This window comes from Dysidea avara, chromosome 5, assembly GCF_963678975.1.
Source record: "Dysidea avara chromosome 5, odDysAvar1.4, whole genome shotgun sequence".
Taxonomy (NCBI): domain Eukaryota; kingdom Metazoa; phylum Porifera; class Demospongiae; order Dictyoceratida; family Dysideidae; genus Dysidea; species Dysidea avara.
In genome coordinates this window covers 2,419,631-2,432,580 of record NC_089276.1, presented here as the reverse complement: position 1 = coordinate 2,432,580, position 12,950 = coordinate 2,419,631, and the positions used below count along the sequence as shown (strand labels likewise).

At 37.6% G+C, this 12,950-nt stretch overlaps 1 long non-coding RNA gene and 1 pseudogene across 1 annotated transcript in view; one reads left to right on the top strand and one right to left on the bottom strand.

Moving 5' to 3' along the window:
• Positions 1-373: 373 nt before the first annotated feature.
• Positions 374-12,950, top strand: part of LOC136255587 (uncharacterized) — a 26,675-nt gene continuing 14,098 nt past the window's right edge. Inside the window, exon 1 of the long non-coding RNA XR_010700977.1 lies at positions 374-519. This is a non-coding gene — a long non-coding RNA (uncharacterized lncRNA). The remainder of the gene's footprint in view (positions 520-12,950) is intronic.
• Positions 8,267-12,943, bottom strand: LOC136256320 (uncharacterized; annotated as a pseudogene).

Sequence of the window (12,950 nt, the reverse complement as noted above, 5' to 3'; positions counted from 1 at the left end):
GGCGTAGCTAGCCAGAAGGTGATGGAGGGGCACGCATGCCCCCACAAAACACTCAAAATCATTCATGATTGCAAAAACGGCTAATGACCCAATGGTGGGCTAGCCAACATACAGTGTTGTATTATTACAACCTAAATAACTAGCTACGTAACTACTTCAGTACTGACTGCTTCCAATCGAGGTAGCTATATTCGTCGAGCATCTTCGCACGTGCCACAACTGTACTCCAACAAATTCACCCACAGTCCAGTAGAGTTAATACTTTAGTGCAAATACAAGTTACTTTACATTAGCCACAGCCTAGCTGTGCTGCAGTCCTAGCACTCTGCTGACAGGATTACGTATTCACTCACTTCACTCGGCGAAATTCAAATGCCATGTATTGCACGAAATCCCACCTGTCTTGCTATCAGAACTTGTAAGCTTGACTGATCCACCTGACTGACTGACAAAGTAAAAACAGACTGCACTGCCGAACGTACAAAGGTCCAGTGTGATTGACTCGATAAAATAAACTTGGTAGGTATGTTCTATACCATATGCGTATTTTGTACCGTACGCGTATCAGTTGAAGGGATAATTGGGCACCTTTAAACCCAAACACATTTTTACAAAGTTCATATATACAAGCATAGAGAAACCCCTAGTAGAGTTTTGGGTAATATCGCTCTATATATATAGCTTTTAATTATTGTACTAATCTTTGGCTATCTTCAGGAGTATTTGTAAACACATAAATATTATGTGTGGGTATTGTTCTAATAGGGAAGTGTAGGCAGACCATTTATAGGCAAAACAAACTACTGTATATAATATTATTAATCAATAACTGAAAGTACACAATAACAACTAACTCTTACAACTACAGTACACAATATTAATGTTACAGGTATGCATAAATTACATTATATTACATCATGTCACATCATTACTATTATTATTATTATTATTATTGTTACTGAGCAGACAGCACAGCTGATATGCTCAGGAAAAAAAAAGCAATCATAAAATGAATTTAGCTACGTAGTTACAAAGATTACAGTTATTGGGTTCCATACAATGTTTGCAGTTCCGCTGAAAAAGAGTCAATATTGTTGCTCTCAATGATGGAAGATGGTAAGTTGTTCCAATCCTTAATTGATCTGGAGAAAAAGCTCTGTTGGTATGAATAGGTAGATGAATTTGGTAGAATAAAATGATGTGGGTGATATAGTCTGGTGGATCTTGTCATTGAAATAAAATGAGGAGGAATTGACAGTGAATAATCTTGATGTATAATTTTAAAAAGTGCTTGTAATCTGGATATTTTACGTCTCAGCTGAAGGCTTGGCCAAGAAAGATGCTGTAACATAGCTGTGACTGAACTGAATCGATTGAAATCATTTAGGACCCATCTAGCTGCCCTACGCTGTACTTTCTCTAGCTGTTGAATATTGTTATGGTGGTATGGGTCCCAGATGACTGCAGCGTATTCCATTGACGGTCGTACTATCGTAAGGTAGGCTGTTGCTTTGATGTTAGACGAGCAGCAACTCAGATTGCGTTTCAAGAAGTTTAATGTTCTATTGGCCTTAGCAGCTATATTACTAATATGTGGAGACCATGATAGTTTGTTATCCAATATAACACCAAGGTAGGAGTGTTGGTTTGATGTACCCAAGTTGTGATTGTTTAGCTTGTAGTTGAAAATGATTGGTGATAATGATCTGGTAAACCGCATAATAGTACATTTGGTTACATTGAATCTTAATTGCCACTTAGTTGCCCATTCGTGTAGTTGATCAAGATCATGCTGAAGTTGAATGGCATCCTCCTTGGTGGTGATAATTCTGTAAAGTAAACAGTCATCAGCAAATAACCGTAGTGGCGAATTTACATGTTCTGTTATATCATTAATGTATAGAAGAAACATCAAAGGGCCGAGAACCGTCCCTTGAGGGACTCCTGAGTGAACAGCTATCGAGTCAGAAAAAGTACCGTCCAAAGCTACTTGCTGTGACCTTCTGGTCAGCCAAGTATTGACCCACTGACAGATGTGATCGTTGATACCATAGTGTCTTAATTTAACTAATAGTCTTTGATGTGGGACACTATCAAACGCTTTAGCAAAGTCAAGGAGAATGACATCGGTTTGTTTCTGTTGGTCTAGAGCATGTGACAAGTCTTCTATCAGTGAAATAAGTTGGGTAACACAAGAGTGCTGGGATCTGAAGCCGTGCTGGGTATCAATGAGAATGCTATTTGAGTTTAAATGATTCATTATGGAATGATATATAATATGTTCCATAGTTTTGGAGCATACAGAAGTCAATGATATTGGTTGGTAGTTTGCGGTACTAGTACGGTTTCCTTTCTTGAAAACTGGACATACATTGGCCATGAGCCAATCGGAAGGTTGTATACCTGTGTCTAGTGATTGAGTGAATATAACTTGCAGTATAGGAGATATTTCGTTTGCACAATTCTTCAAGATATATGGATGAATGTTGTCTGGCCCACTGGCTTTGTTGGTATCTAATAGGGATAATTGATGTTGGATACCAGCCACTGAAAATGTAATACTTGGCATAGTAGGCAGAGCATTCACAGGGTTGTTGCAACCATTCATGGAAGGGATATTAGATAAGTTTTCTTTAGTGAAGACTGACTCAAAATAGTTGTTTAATGCATTGGCTTTACTCTTTGTATCTGAGATAGATTCACCATCTACAATTAGGGTGGAGATATTATGGTAGTCCTTACGTTTTGCTCTAATATACTTCCAAAATTGTCTACGATTTCCATTAAATGAGTTGTCAAACATTCTATTAAAATAATTATTGTGTGCTACTTTAATCTTGCTATTTATAGAGTTTTTAATCTTGCGATAGGCATTCCAGTCATTACTAGATTTGGTTCTTTTAGCTATGTTGTATAATTGTTTACGTCTCTTCATATCCCTCTTTATTTCTCTGTTTATCCATGGTAATTTGGAGTTGGAACGATTACATTACATCATTAACTCTATTATAGATATGAAGGAGGATTAGCATTTGTAATAATGGCCTAGTTTTTGAATTTTCATTTTATCAACAATGGATCATGAATCCAATAAGAGGATTCATGATCCATTCATGATCCATTGTAGCTATAGGTGTTATCATGTTTTTCGTAAAGCTTCCAACCCAGATGATTGACCTTTATTAGTTTTGACAATGTAGAATTTCATCAGATCCTACCAGATCAGCAGGACTTAACACAATTCAAGACTGGATCTGCCAACAGTGTGATGAATTCATGATTGTTTTTATCATATATTGTCCTAAATCAAGATGTCAGTTTCATCACTTATATATAGTCATGCGAGATATCATGTTATTCTTTTATTTTAAGGAATGCTTTATTTTAAATAGGTTTGCATCATGCAGTAAAGTAAATTATATCTTAATTGCAGTAAAGCTAAATTGATCTTAGCTCTAGAGAATAGAATAGCTATAATCAGATCAACTTACCCTGCCATTCACTAGAATTGACACATATAAATATAAATTCAGCTTTTTTCCTTCCACTGCTATATGGAACAACTTGCAACCAGAGACTTTTGAAGCTTCATCTATATCACCGTGTTTAACAACCTTATAAATGAACTGTAAAATTGTAATTAGTTAGCTGTAGCTACATATTTTGATTTGTATATTGCATTTATACTCGTTGTGCGAGGTCTTGCAATTATATAATAATAACAAAATATATGATTGCTCTATTAGAGTATCTCGATCTTCACTGAACAGAAAGACTAGCTCCTCCCCCCCCCCCCCCCTCTTCCCCGAACAGAAATGAAAGCAGAGTGCCATCAGGCGTAGTCAATAGGTACGGCAGTGCAAAAACCTTCTGCATGCTTGATATTGTACGCATACCAGGTTAGCTATACTCAGATGGTACGATTTTCCGTACCATACGCGTATGGTTGTACCGTACGCGTATACGCGTATGGTATGTACCATACGCGTATGGTACAAAATACGCATATGGTATAGAACAGGTACATTTATTTAGCTAACACTTTATCACCTCGTAGGCAGTAGGTTCGTAGCGTCATCTGGTCTCCTTTGTCACTTCTGAGTTGTGACTCCTGCCGCGGAGAAGCGGGTCCCTCTTTTTAGATTCAAAAATGTTCTATCACGCGAGTAATCTAGGCTAAATATAGAAGTATGTCTCTAATGCGACCATTGTTCTGTAAGAAATTATCGTCCCATCTCGCTCCTATCCAACACATCTAAAGTTCTTGAAAGACTAATCTACAACAAAATTATCACTCACATTAGTAAATATATTAGTTGTTCTCAGTTTGGTTTCACTAAAAACTGTTCAACCTTACAACAAATGCTAATTTTCCTACCCGACTACATAATTAACAGCCCCTCACAAACTGATGTGGTGTAGAGTAAGCCACCGATGTTCGGCCACCAGGTGTTTTCGGACGCCAGTACACAGAAACTACAGAATCTATCAAGTTGAATTTTGCATTGTTATTACCTTAGACCATCACCATCCAGCACACCAAGTTTTGTAGAATTCCATCAAGGACTGTGGGTTTGGCCTACCATTAAGTGGTTGTCCGAATCGCATGCAGTTTTGGCCAAAAGTATGAATTTTCGGACTGTAGCTCGCAAAGCCCAGTATATGCACAGATCTCAATGCAACTTGGTAGGGTCCGCAATCCGAAAAATCAATTTCTACAAATCAATCCCCCTACCATTGTGGGGTGTTCATTGTAGTATCCCATTGCTTGATCCACCATGAAACCGGAGGCACGATTGTTGTCTTCACAGAAATATCATTTTCAGTATCTCACAAGATGCAAGATTTACTTTTAAAATTTCGTGCTCCACACAAAGGACCGGATGAAACTTGCTACTTAGCCACATTGTATCCAGAGTTGTTGTAGTTGAAAACTACGCACAGAAATAAGTAAATGATTTGCTGGGTGCCCGGCACAGGGTTGCTTTCTTTGAAAAAACAGACAAAGAAATACGAAGTTTCGAATTCAAACTGTCCTACCACCCAGGGCAAGAGAAGCCAACTATTCCTCATAGTGTTTCGATACGGTTGGGTGCATAGTCCGTCTATGCTGTTTGTTTGGAAAAGATCTGAGACTTCTCACCATCTGGGTGACGAGCGTCAAAATTTTCTGCAGCATCAAAGAATTGTGTCGCACTTTCTAGCCATTTCCAGCGCTTCTGCAGCCTCAAAAATCATTAATTATAGACTAAAACTATGGCAAAAGATGTCCCTGAACGTCTGATAATAGCGGTTGTCAATTATTGCTTCATCCACAGCTTCCACGTCTCGCTCTAAGCTATGCATCAAGGGAGGCAGCAAAATCGTCCAAAATTGACTTCACCTCTCACGCTCCACAGCAGCTTCAAATCTTCACTAGATCACCCTACATCACCATTATGCTGCAAAACATCCCAAAACAAACCGAAAAATGCACAAAATCTTTCATTTTTGATTCGAGCTGGGTGGAGCTCCTGGTGAGCTGCTGGTATACTGCATCATATGAAATCACAGAAATACCAACTACTACTACTACCAAACGTTTTGAACCATCTTTTATCATCATTCTAATCAAAATTAAGTGACCGGTGTGGCATCAGAAGTACTGGAAAGCACTTTGGTACCATTGAGAGAATCCCTTGAAATGATGCACGAAAATTTTGACGTTCTTCACCCAGATGGTGAGAAGTCTCAGATCCTTTCCAGACTAACAGCATAGACAGACTATGCATCCAACCTTATCACATCACTATGAGGAAGAGTTGGCTTTTCTTATCTTGGCTGGTAGGGCAGTTTGAATTTGAAAATTCGTATTTTGTTTTCTGCTTTTTGAGAGAAAGCAACCCTGTGCCGGTAACCCAGTGAATCATTTGCGTATTACTGTGCGTACTTTTTAACTACATTAACTCTAGATAATACCTAGCTAAGCAGCAGGTTCTATCCTGTTGTTTGTGTGGAGCACGAAATTTTAAAATAATTTTTGCATCTCACGAAATACTAAAATCGATAGTTCTGTGAAGACAACAATCGTGCCTCCGGTTTCATGGTGGATCTAGCAATGGGATACTACAATGAACATCCCACAATGGTAGGGGATTGATTTGTGAAAGTAGATTTTTCGGATTGCGGACCCTAAACTTGGTAATTAGTAAGAGTAGTCACCTAAGGTTCAGCATACCAAATATTAGCTAATTACTCAAAGCCACGCCCGAGCAATCGTTGAATATATTATCGCGTGTAGAGCAATCAAACATCGGACATCTATTCTACACGAAACTATACAACTTTTGGTGGATTTATGAGCAAATTTATACGTGTTCACCTGTTTTATGCTAACAAACAACAAAATAAATTATATTAAGTGTTTATTGTAGTCTTATGACGATCTGCAGCTGCACAGCTAGCAAGCTAGCTATTTGATTTTGAGAAGTCAGGACTGCTATACAGCCAGGGGCGGTTTTAGGGGTGGAGGGGGGTTTCTGAGGTTTCCAAAAACCCCTCTAGGATGGGCTTGCTTCAGAACAGCTGTCCAAACATTAAGTAATAGCTATCCAGCAAACCTTTATAAGATCGAGATACTCTAATAGAACAGTCAATCAAATCCTCCAGATGTGTACCTCTGGAAATCCCCTTTCAAAAATCCTAGATCCGCCCCTGACAGCAATTAAATTAAACCCCTTTTGCTAACTTATTCCCTCAAAATAAAAGTTAATTGATAAAGTACAGAAATTTTTTGTAGCTATTAGTGATTGTTCTATTAGAGTATAGTTGAAACTTCATGCTTGACTGTTTTATCAGAATATCTTTTAATTAATGACCTAGAACGTTATACTATAATAGTCTAAAGTTTGTGGGAATGTCATGCATGGCCTTTGTCCATGCCATGCATGAAATATTGATTTTGATATAATTATAAGCTATTTTTAAGGTCATGGAAATTCCATACTGAGAATAGCACATATATAATGCATAGAAGATTTAAGAAGAGAATACTGAACTATTCATTTTTTGTAACAAACCAGCTACTGCAAAATTTGTGTAAAAGTTTGTATCTGTGCATTATAGGAATGTATTATAGCCTAACTACCAGTAAATGAATTATCTACAGAAACAGGCGGAGTTCTGTTAAATCGTTCATTATATATGCATTATAGTTTCTTTTAGCTCAGACATCTTGATGTCAAGGTAAGACATTTGCAAGAGATACTACAATTAAAATAAATATTGCATACAAAGATGTGATAGTAATTAATCAGTTGGTAATTGGCAACTTATCCTCAGTGCCTAACAAACTAAAGCATGCAAATATTTTATAGTGAGCAGTCACTTTTAATTAATGCACAATGCTTCAAAATTTCTACTGTATCATGCATGATTACTTTAATAAGCAATGTAGGCTACTATCAGCAGTTCTGACTTTTCTCACTATAGCTGTGCAGCTGCAGATTGTCAGAAGACCACAATATATCCTCAATATGATTTACTTTATTTATTGTGTTGTGCAATACCTCAAAAAGAGTATGGTGCACAAAGACATTGGTGCAGTTACAAATATGTATGTCATACATCAATTAATTAACTTTGATGTTGGTTAATTTACTCTTAAATTTACAAGATGCAGTTACATGTAAAATTGAATAATAATATGAAATAAATGGTTGCCTTACAACAGATAGGCAGCCATGAAAACATTTAAACTCTTGAATGGGAAAAATTGATCATAACGTAGCACCGTACCCTTGAGAATAGGCAGGAGTGAAATATGTAGTGATCTGCACTTTAATTTCATTATTCTGATAAAGCAGTCAACTACTCTAATAGAGCAATCATTATTATGCATTTTTACTAGACATACGTTTGCCTGGTTGCAGTTATAGCTATGGAGTTACCGACGAAGGTCAGATATGGCTATTCTATACATAGCTGTGGCTACATCATAAACTTGTTACCACATATTTACAACTAAATTTGGGTCCCTTTTGATCCATCCCTGCTACACACACTCATACATTTGGATGGTTACCTGTGCTAAATACTGAGCTGTTGTGCACTTTGTGAGCTGCTCACCAAACCAAGTCCTAATGAAATTCTACAAAAACTTTGTATGCTATATGGTGAGAGTCTAAGGTAATAATGATGCAGAACGCAAGTTAATACAGTGGATTACATTTCAGCGTGCTGCAGCTGGCATCCAAAGCTACCTGGTGACCGTACATTGATGGCACACTTTACTTACAAATAAAAATATAACATAAAGCTTTCAAACTGATAATACATACCATAAAGACAACTAATAACATGTTACTTGTATTAGAGTTTATATACGCCTTGCAGTGTTGTCACTCAAAATCATCAATCATTTACACACTTACTGCAAACCCACTGAACATCGCTCTCAGTGAAAACTTCCTTGGGAATATTCTCACAGGAACGATGGTACCATTCGTGACATTTCTCACATGCTGCCATTGGTTCTCCTCCCACCAACTCTGGCAGACGACAAGAGCAGTATATGTCAAAAGTAAGTGTGGTGGGCAAGGCCTTTCTTCTTCTGATTGACTTAGATGGAAATGGAACCAATTTTTCTGATCTAAGACACTCTACAAAATGAGGCCTTAACTTGTCTTGATAGTAACACAAACAAGAGACATCATTTCCAAAACACAATTCAGTTGCATATGCTATTGAAAATAATCCACAGTCACTGCTTCCAAGCTGTTCTTGCATTGTCTCCAATTAAAAATTAATGGACTTACTGGAGCTCTGTATAATTGCAGCAATTTGAGCTTGCACATTTTCAATGCTGGGGTATCATATACTTTTACTAAAGATGAGTTTACTCCTTCCACTGTCAACCAGTGATTTTTAGAATGTAAAATCTGCACAAACGGGCTATCAGTGTTGGGAAAAGACAAATCTTGTCCATACTTTGTGTCATGTAAACCCAAAACAGAAGGAAACTGAGCCTTTAGAAGCTGACTTGCTGCATTAATGTGAGTGTCGTTCAACCACTTTCCACTCAATATGCACTGTAAAGAAGGAAGTTTGAAGGATACTAAATGCTTCATGGTTTTTCTACTGTCTAGTTTTTGACGTCGTATCTTTGATTTTGATAAAGGCTTGTCACTATTATTACAATTCGTAATTTCAACATCATCAGACACTTCATAATTCTTAAATTTCCCTACAAATAGACCACATTTCCTTAAATTCATTACACAATATTATGTAGAACTATATATACACTACTACCTAGCTGTATTTAATTTTAATCAAACAAAAAAAATTGGAACCTATGCAAAACAACATATAATAGCTGTGGACATCCAGTACATGCAGCAGAATTCACTAGCACATGATGACAAAAAGTAGTGATACCAGAGTGCAACCATACGTGAGGTGTGCTTGTTACGTACGTATCATACAGTACGACATAGTAGGGACATTGGTGATTTGTGGACGTGGTCCATGAAGAAATCAACTTAAACTTATCTTCACAAATCCTTCACGACCACTTGGCAGTATTGGTCATGCAGAAACAAGCCAAAATGTGTCTTTAGAACAACTCTAAGCGTTTTTGACGAGGTGCTACGATATTTAAAAAAAAATTATTTAGCAAATATTCTACTGACTGTCTTTCTGCCTGATTCATTCAGTCAAGCGTAGTGGAAAACTGGCTGCAGCTACAGCCTTACTTCTTTGGTGGAAATGCCTAGAATTTCAAGGCAGAAAACTTTTCACAATTTTAAGCACTATTCTGTTACAGTTTTAGCTTTGATCTTTCTTTATCTTGGCCATTGCTCATCTGTATGGCTTCCATTAGTAGTCAGTAAGCAGTACTGTACAATCAACACGTATGACTTAACAAATTGTAACACTCACGTGATTTTATTTGAGATACACCATGGGTAGGGACATGCTTGTATGCTGCAAAAGGATCACAGAAGGTCCGGTGGGGGTACAACTGTACAGGTACTCACAGGTTAAATAGAGGGCGTGACCAGTTCACTAGCTACTAGCTAAATAAAGGGCGTGTCACCTGACTTTGCTAGCTGTAAACCTAGCTGTAAATTGCCTATACCTACTGTGTTACTTCTTTGGGAGAATGGTTCCAATGACAAACACAATATTAAATGTCTACTGGAATTATAGACTCGCCCACATTTATGCTGGAATGCACTATTGTACTGTATATGGCTTCCCACTGATTACACCAATGTTTCACGCTTGTGCCGATTTAAACAGTGTGTTGTGTTATCTACTTTACCATGCAGTTAGTTACTCTTGTACATCATCGAGAATGTACGTGCTTAAAAGTATTTTAGTGTGCTTCTTTTAAGCAAGGTTAACTAGCTAAGCCAGTGCCTTTCTTTGCTGTGATTAACACACTCTAGACACAATTGTGTGCTAAATAAAATTCATTTACAAAAAAGAGTACACAAACAAGTGTAAGAAAAAATTAGGAATTTTCGGTATGAGTAGGAACTGCAATTAAAAGCACTGAAACAAGCTGGCAAAGCAAAATTGAACATGACTCAACAAATGAGTATATGCATTTTAATCCTTGCTTTAGCCATTTGTTATTAGTTGCACATGGCTAAAGTAGGGATTAAAAAGCATACACTCAGTTGTTGAGTTGTGTTCAAGTTTGCTTTGACAGTCCTTTTTATTACAGTCCCTACTCATACTGAAAATTCCTAACTTTTTCTTATACTTGTATAGTACAGATCAGACATGCATTTAGTAAAGTCTCTGAATCCTATAAAGCTTCTTGCATAATTGCCAGCACTGTGTATATGCCTATGTGGTGACTTGTGGGCACACTCATTGTAGCAGCTATAAAAATAGTATACAGGCTTTAGATACTATACAGCTATACCACACAATAAAATTTTGGTGATATTTCACAACTTTTACTGAATTTATAAGACTGTAACCATGGATATGAAGCTTTTCAAACCCTCTTCGAAGGTATAAAGATTACGAAGCCTTCATTCCAGCCCCATACGAACATGCACACAAAGTAATAATTATCAATGGAGTCAGCCAGTAGTGTATCAGGATTATATAATCACGCTTAAAGGACAACATCTGTTATGCATGCTCTGTAGGTTACATGATAATGTTACCTGGATTATCTTTCCTCTTACTTCCCTCTTCAACTATTCCAACATTCTCATCTACTTGCTTCTGTACTTTCTTTTCTGCATTGTTTTGACAAAGTTCTTTCTTCTGCTTGACAGCATCTTTCTTCTGCTTGGCAGCATCTTTCTTCTGCTTGGCCACATCTTTTTTTTCTTCCTTCTCTTGTAAAAGCTTCAATGCCTCAGAACTGGTAAGAACCCGTCCACAGCTTTTTTCTGTTTTAGTTGGTAACTTAGAAGGCAGGTCCGGTTTACTAAAAAGTTTATCAATTCTACTTGCAGGTTTTGAAACAACAGCAATCTGAGTATACTTCTTAGTTTTACTTTCTTGCTTTGGTGTATGAAAAACAGACTGATTCAAGGAAACATTACTGATAGTTTCTGCTCCTGGGTGGTATGTTTCCAGCCAAATTTTGTACCGCTCATCCCCACCATCATATCCCTCCTCATGTCTCTCAAGAAACAGCTGTATTTCTAATTCTGAAAAAACAATGCATTTTTTACTGCTTGTTTTTCTGGGTGGTGAAGGAACAGGTGTCAGCAACGGCAAATATGACAGCTTGCTGGGTTGTTTTGTTGGAGTACACATGGATGCTTCCAACTTGGAAATCACTTTATTTCTATCAGTTGGGAAAATTCCTGTAGTGCTAAACCCAGCCATAATATTCATAATTGTCATGCTTTTCATCCAAGCTTTTGAAAATAAAGGAGAAAAATTGTATAGCGTAATCAGTTTTCCAGGGTTTTGAACAATATAATCATGACATACCTTCCTCCACTCAACTTTTAGAGGCCCGTATATACCTTTATCCAAAGGTTGTGTTAAATGCGTTGTATTAGGTGGCAAAGCCATCAGCACCACTTTATTTTCAGAAGCACGGTGAATAACACTTGGACAATAGTGTGCGGAATGTCCATCCATCAATAAAAGTAGTGGTCTAGTCGATGGAGTATAGCACAAAAAGTGGTCACACCACTGATCAAACAGGTCTTGATCAATCCAACCTTTGGAAGACAACCCATAGATTGTACCAGGAATTTCATTTTCCACCAACACAGCTCTGATAGCTTTGCGACCATAGATGACCATAGGAGGAATACAGTAGCCTGCAGCATTGACACACCCGACTATAGTAATTTGAGACTTGTTACCTGAGCATATTGAAGCCGGATTCTTTGATCCTGTGCCACAAACCATTCTTAAAGGTTTGGGATTAAGAGGCATACCAGTTTCGTCAACGTTAAACAGCTGGCAAGGTTTATCATGAAGGTCATATAAATCCATGGTGCTTTCAAGAAGATCATAATATTTGTTAATAACAGTAGTGTCTGACGCTTTAGCTCTGGAAAGGGATAAGGAGGCGGTAGCACGCAATGCTACATTAGGATGACGGTGGCAAAACGATTCCAACCAACCATGTGTCACAGTTTTTTCAATCCCACAGTCACTTAATAGACGCTGCACCATACCAATCACTTCTTGACGACTCTTTGGATATCTAATTGAAGCACACTCTAACAGAAAGTGTACAAGCTCCTCTTCTTGCTGTGTGTTGAGATACCTAAGTGGACCACTTCTAGCTCCCTCCATCACACACCCACTTATTCGATCTGCAATTGTGGATTTTGGTATGCCATACATTTCCCCTGCTTTTCTTATACTAGCTTTCTTCTTAAGGACACTGTCAACTGCGCGAACCATTCTATCTTCATCTCAATCTTTGTACACACCTCGGCTAGTAGTAGCAATACTGGTATTTACAACTG